Source organism: Lactuca virosa, chromosome 2, assembly GCF_052849685.1.
Source record: "Lactuca virosa cultivar CGN04683 chromosome 2, Lactuca_virosa_CGN04683_v6, whole genome shotgun sequence".
NCBI lineage: Eukaryota > Viridiplantae > Streptophyta > Magnoliopsida > Asterales > Asteraceae > Lactuca > Lactuca virosa.
In genome coordinates this window covers 284509174-284515594 of record NC_136427.1, presented here as the reverse complement: position 1 = coordinate 284515594, position 6421 = coordinate 284509174, and the positions used below count along the sequence as shown (strand labels likewise).

The 6421-nt window shown below is 39.8% G+C and overlaps 1 pseudogene; it reads right to left on the bottom strand.

Annotated features, from left to right (window-relative positions):
• Positions 1-244: 244 nt before the first annotated feature.
• Positions 245-793, bottom strand: LOC145158594 (exportin-2 pseudogene; annotated as a pseudogene).
• Between the last annotated feature and the right edge of the window lie 5628 nt (positions 794-6421).

The following is a 6421-nucleotide window of genomic DNA, read 5'->3' as shown; positions in this document are numbered from 1 at the left end:
TGAATAAAGAATATTGAAATGTGTATTGGAGAGACTTAACCAGTTGAAAAAAGAAGGCGGTTGCATTTTATATTAATATCTGTAATATTAAAATGTTAAGATATACTAAAAGCTTAATATTTGTTCAAACAGACTTGGCAATAATCAGACACCATTTCAATAAAAAGAAGAAGAATATATACTTAGTGATTGTAGTTAAGTTTAAAACAGCAAACAAATCAAAAAGTCAGATTGATACTTCTGTTCATACTAGGGCAATATTGTAGGAATTGCATAGCTTGACAAGTGCAGCTTGATTAGGTGGAGAAAGATGTTTGGTAATAACCATGGGGAATCTCCCACTGAATTGAGAAGAGAGATTCGCAGGAAAAGCTACAAAAAAGTGTTTTGGATCCTCGATTTCCTTCAAAGGATCCGAATCATCCTTTTTTTTACCACCAGCATTTTTAAGAGGAACAAAACCCCCAAAATCAATATCGAAATCAAAATCATCATCCTCCTCAACTCTTTCCTCTTCTGGCAGTGGCATTGAGAGAAGAAGAGTAAGAATGGCATCCATCAACTTCCCCCAGAGCTCCTCAGCTGCAGGATCTAACAGTAATGCAGATTCACAAAACAGCTTAGTTGATGCAACTGCACTCAGCTTGACCTCTGTGTAGTTGTACCCAGTATTTATGGTCTTGAGATTGGGTATCCAAACCTCACCTAAAATCACATGAAATAAATTGGCCTTAACAGAATTTACCAGGTCCACAAGAGTTTGCACCCCATGCTTCACCAAAAAGAGAGACATAAATACGATCACACACCTAACAAGTCTTGGGGTTTTGGTATTTTGATTTTGAAGGCGATTAAACACTGAAGCCCAAATGTGGTTCATGTATTCTGCTATAACACCATACTCATAACTCTCAATCACTGTGTTGAGAAGATGAAATTGTACCGCCCGGGTTTCGGGGCTAAGCATTTTTAGACGATGTAATAGTCTAGGTCAACTATTGTAACTCTTTTTGATGTAATAAAGATGAAATATTTGAGTATTATGTGAATTATGTGAATTTATATGCTTATTATTTATTTATAAATGTATAATAAATAAGGAATAAAAATAAGCGTCAAAATTAAAGTGTGAGATAAACCCGATATCTTTATATAAAGTTATAGTGGTCGAAACAAGGATTTCGGAGATATAGAGAACGCCGAAATCTGAGTTATAACGAAGAAGTTATGACATGTCGAAGTTTCATGACAAAACCGGCACGACGCTGTGTGACGTAAATAGTGAATTTACGATATATGACTTTTTGGCCTTAGTAATCTAAACCAAAGTTGTAGTATACGTTAAACCGATAGCATGCATAAAAAGAACGCCCAAATCTGACTTCGTATGAGGAAGTTATGAATTTTTTAAGATTTGACTTAGCAGTGCACAACCCGAAACTCGAATTTTAGATCGAGCTGTTTTTGGCCTACGCGACCTAAATGAGAATTGAAGATCTCATTAATAGGAACTCAACGGTAAAAAGACAGACGAAAACGGAGTCCGTATGTAGAAGTTATGAATTTTACGCGGACATTTAACAATATAATCTTCTCGTACTGTTAAATTTAAGATCGGTCGAGAATTAGCCGACGGAGTCAAAATGAAAGTTGTAGATCTTATTTTTACCTACGCGTGGATATAAAAAACGTCAAAAACGGAGCTCGTATGTGAAAGTTACAGATTTTAGAAGTCAGAAGTGTGTTGTGCGAAAATGGGTGACGTGGCACAATCTTGGCCATTGTTTTCTCCCCAAGTCTTGCCACAAGATGGTGACATGTGGCACCAAGTTTCAGCCATATTTCACCCTATAAATAGAGCCTCTCCCACCCTCATTTTCTTCACACCTTTCCCATTCTTTCTTTCTCTCACTAGTTTCTCTCTCTAACCCCCCAAACCCCCCGAAAAGCCTAGGGAACCTCCCTAGCACGAGGTGGAAGCCCCGGAGTGCTCGACGGCTCCGAAAAGAAGAGCTTTTCGGCTCGGGAACGCTGCTCCAAGCAAAGCCCGATTTTTTTTTATAAAACCCGCTGTAAGTGAGCTACGCCTACGCTATTTTTAATATATCGTTTATTTAAAGTAACGTTATTAGGAACTTATAATAAGTACATGGGCTATTATTATGGGTTATATAAGTATTTTTTTTACGCTTATATAATAGTAATAATAGTTAGACTATTAATTAGTCGCGGTAAATATTAGACTAAAATCTAGTGGTAATAATACTAGGTTTCGTTGAAGGAAAATAGAATCGTTAAAAGCGAAGCGCTGCCCGAGTTTGGAGTCATCACTTTAACAGGTGAGTGCATAGTTACTTTCATCTTACACATAGATATGAAGTATTTTATATAAATTACGTGCTATGTGTGCATATTATCTGAATACTTGCTGTCTATGTTGGATGAATGATTTTATACACGTTTTTCATGAGTTAAACTGTATATTTATTTTATATCTACAAAAATGTTGGGGTAAAACATGGGTAGATGTAATAAGACGATGTGTGATAAAATGATGAGAGGCCTCGATGTTGTTGGTGATCCAGTCATCTAGCGGAGTATAGATGACGACCACAGACTCTTCTAGACAGTCCAGTGGAACGCTAGCAGGCTCGCAACCTGTAGGTGTTTGTGAACGATGTGTTCACCGGTGTACTCCATCCCCCTCATGGTTGCCTTTTGGACATTTATTGCTGAGGAACCCCCTTAGCAGTAATGTCCATCCCGATGATGATCCTTAGGCTAGGTCCCTTAAGATAGGTGTTTAGGGACGTAAAGTGAGGATAACGGGAACGGGTAATCGGGTTATTATTGATTGATGAAATTAATAAACTTATTTATTGTGGGTTGAAAACCTTATGTGCTCACTAGGCTCCCAAGCCTGACCCACTCAGTTTCATGTATTACAGGTAGTGGCGCTCGAGCATAGATGTGATGTTTTGGATGAGGGATTACGGATATAGGCCTGTATATATGAAATAATGTAGTAAGGCTTATATTGTACTGTTTATGCTTTTGATTTGTATCGAACATGACATCCCGAGTCTTTTAATGAAATACATTTCCTTGGAAATGCTTTTGATAAATCTTTATCATATTTTGTTTTGGGACAAATTCCGCAACACTTTTATTTAAAAATGTTACTCTGATTTTCAAACAAGCATAAACAAAAATCGGTCTTTTCTGGCCGTGAAAATGAGGATGTCACAGTTGGTATCAGAGCAGTAGTTTAAGCGAACTAGGAATTTGTAGGATTTCTAGACTTAAACTTAGAATGCTAAGCGATGATTGTGAGGTGTGAGCACTAGCTTATTTTAGGAATTATGCCTAAAATGCTTTTATGTGCTAAATGCTTTGTGCCTGACATGCTATTATTTGTTCGGATCTATGGTCTGTTGCCGACCGGATCTGGAAACCTTATGTGTTTAGGATTCTAAACGTACGACTACGATATTAGAACTAGCATGTAAACGTCTCGGAGTGATAAGGATGATTTAAACGACTATCCTAAATAAAGATCTAAATTCACCTTATTCGGTGTATAGATCAAGATGGCAAGGACCCGTAGCGGAAACGTGAATGCAAATGGGAACCGAGATCAACCCCTAGTGATACAGCAAATACCAGTCGTACTAGAAGTTGCACCTGAGCCGATCACTATGGCTGGAGTACAAGCCATGATGCGGGCTATGTTAGCTGAACAAAGGGAAGAAATGAGGCAAATGATGCAAGAGAATAGGGACGAACCTACCATACATGTTGAGCCGACCGAGCCAATTCCCGAACAATCTGAGGAAGGGAACTACAGCCGCTAAGTGAGTCAAGTAGGGACTCAAGGTGAGCAAAGGGATGGCCCGGAGAAGAGAAACAACAAGGATGGGCGGATGTACAAGAATTTCTTGGGTGCGAAACCACCAAGTCTCTCAGGAAGCCCAAAGCCTGATGAGATTATGGATTGGATCTCCGAAATGGAGATGGTGTTTGAGAGCTGCGACTGCAGCGAGAAGCAGAAGACCGTCTTCGCTGTGAGACAATTGAAAACTGGAGTCTTGAGCTGGTGGAAGCTATTAGCGGATACAATGCCGCGAGGAGAAGCTCTGAAAATGTCATGGGATGAGTTCTTGGAACAACTGAAGGCGCAGTACTGTTCAGAGATAGATGTAACTGATCTGAACAATGAGTTCCAAAACTTGAAAAAGGGAAGAATGAGCATCGACGACTATGCTGCTGCATTCACAGAAAAGATGAAGTTGTTTCCATACCTAGTGCCAACCGAACTCTCCAAAATTGAGAAGTTCGCAAATGGACTGCCAGCCGACTTTGGCCCGACAGTCAAGATGGCAACCACTTTGAAATCAGCTGTTCGAGCAGCTAAGAATGTGGAGACCCAACAAAAAGAAAGGGGTCTGGAGAGGGCCGAGGTTGGTGAGAAAAGGAAATTCGATGGATCTTCAAGGTCCAACAAGAAAAGTAAATTCTCGAAGTCCGGTTCGAAGGGAGGAGGAGTCGAAGCAAAGTGGTGTGACAAGTGCAAGAAGAAGCACTCCGGAAAATGCGACGGAGAAGTCACCTGCTTTAAGTGTGGAAAGACCGGGCACTATGCCAATGAATGCACCCTCACCATGAAAGTCTGTTATGGGTGTAGCGAGGAAGGGCACATTTCGAGGGACTGTCCGAAGAAGAAGGAGGCAGGAAGACCCAACATTCCACCGAAGCCGAAGGCAAGAGCCTTCCAGATGACGCTCGAGGCTGCAAAGGAGGCAGCAGACGTCGCTTCAGGTACCTTTCTTGTAAATGGATTGCCTGCCAATATACTGTTTGATTCCGGAGCAAACTATTCCTTTGTATCGCATAGATTTGGAGGAAAATTAGCATTGCCTGTAGAAAAACTTGATAATTCCCTAATTGTGGAAGTTGCCAGTGGAAAAGTCGTACCTGTTAGTAATCGTATTAAGAACATCGTCATCGACCTAAACGGAAACGAATTCCACGAGGAGCTGTTACCCATAGAATTGAACGGTTTCGACATCGTTCTGGGAATGGATTGGCTTAGCGCCAACGATGCTGAGATTCAATGCCGAAAGAAGATAGTAAGGGTAAACCCACCCGGAAAGGAGTCATTTATGGTGTACGGGGACAAACGCCGAGTAAATTCTGGAATCATCTCCCTGATGAAGGCCAGAAAATGTTTGTCCAAGGGATGTGCATCATACCTGGCATTCGTGATCGATGCAAATAAGGAGAAAAAGGAGGTGCAGAATATACCGGTCGTGTGTGATTATCCGGAGGTCTTTCCTGAAGATCTTCCCGGATTACCGCCTGATAGACAAGTGGAGTTCAGAATAGACTTGATACCAGGCACAACACCGATAGCGAAAGCACCATACCGATTAGCACCGACGGAGATGAAGGAGCTCATGACGCAACTTCAGGAGTTGTTGGACAACGGTTTTATCAGACTTAGTTCATCACCCTGGGGAGCTCCGGTGCTATTCGTGAAGAAGAAAGACGGAAGCATGAGAATGTGTATAGACTACCGAGGGCTGAACAAGGCAACAGTGAAGAACAAGTATCCATTGCCAAGGATTGATGACCTATTCGATCAGCTGCAAGGCTCGAGCTATTTCTCAAAGATCGATCTTAGGTCAGGATATCATCAGCTGAAGGTGAGAGAGCAGGATATTAAGAAGACTGCGTTCAGAACAAGATATGGACACTACGAGTTCTTGGTTATGTCGTTTGGACTAACCAATGCTCCAGCAGCATTCATGGATTTGATGAACAGGGTTTGTAAACCATTCCTCGATAAATCTGTGATAGTGTTCATCGACGACATTCTCATCTACTCGATAAATCCGTGATAGTGTTCATCGACGACATGTAAATCACAAGTGAATCACATATCAATTACATGTGATTCACATGTAAATCACAAGTGAATAACATATGAATTACATGTGATTCACATGTAAATCACTACTGAATCACACATGAATTACGTCTATATGCACACATGCATTTTGTGTGAGAGGTCTTCGTTAATTTTTTTTTTTTATTTTCTTGTGAATTTCAAATTTGAATCTTAAAAGATACAATCACATGTGAATATCACATTATATAATCACATTTGAATCTTTCATGATATAATCACAAGTGAATCTTACATGATATATACTTGTGCATTTTTCTGAGTGTTCTTGCCTTAATCAATTTTTTTAAAAATCTTCTTGTAGATTTTGATGAATTTGTTGAAAATATTGAAGACGTGAAAAGTGATAAATTGAAGAAAATATGGAAATCTTGATATGAAGAAATGATAAGATTGTGAATCTGCGTAGCATTTTTTATTTTTTATATTTTATTCTGTATCGAATAAATTATA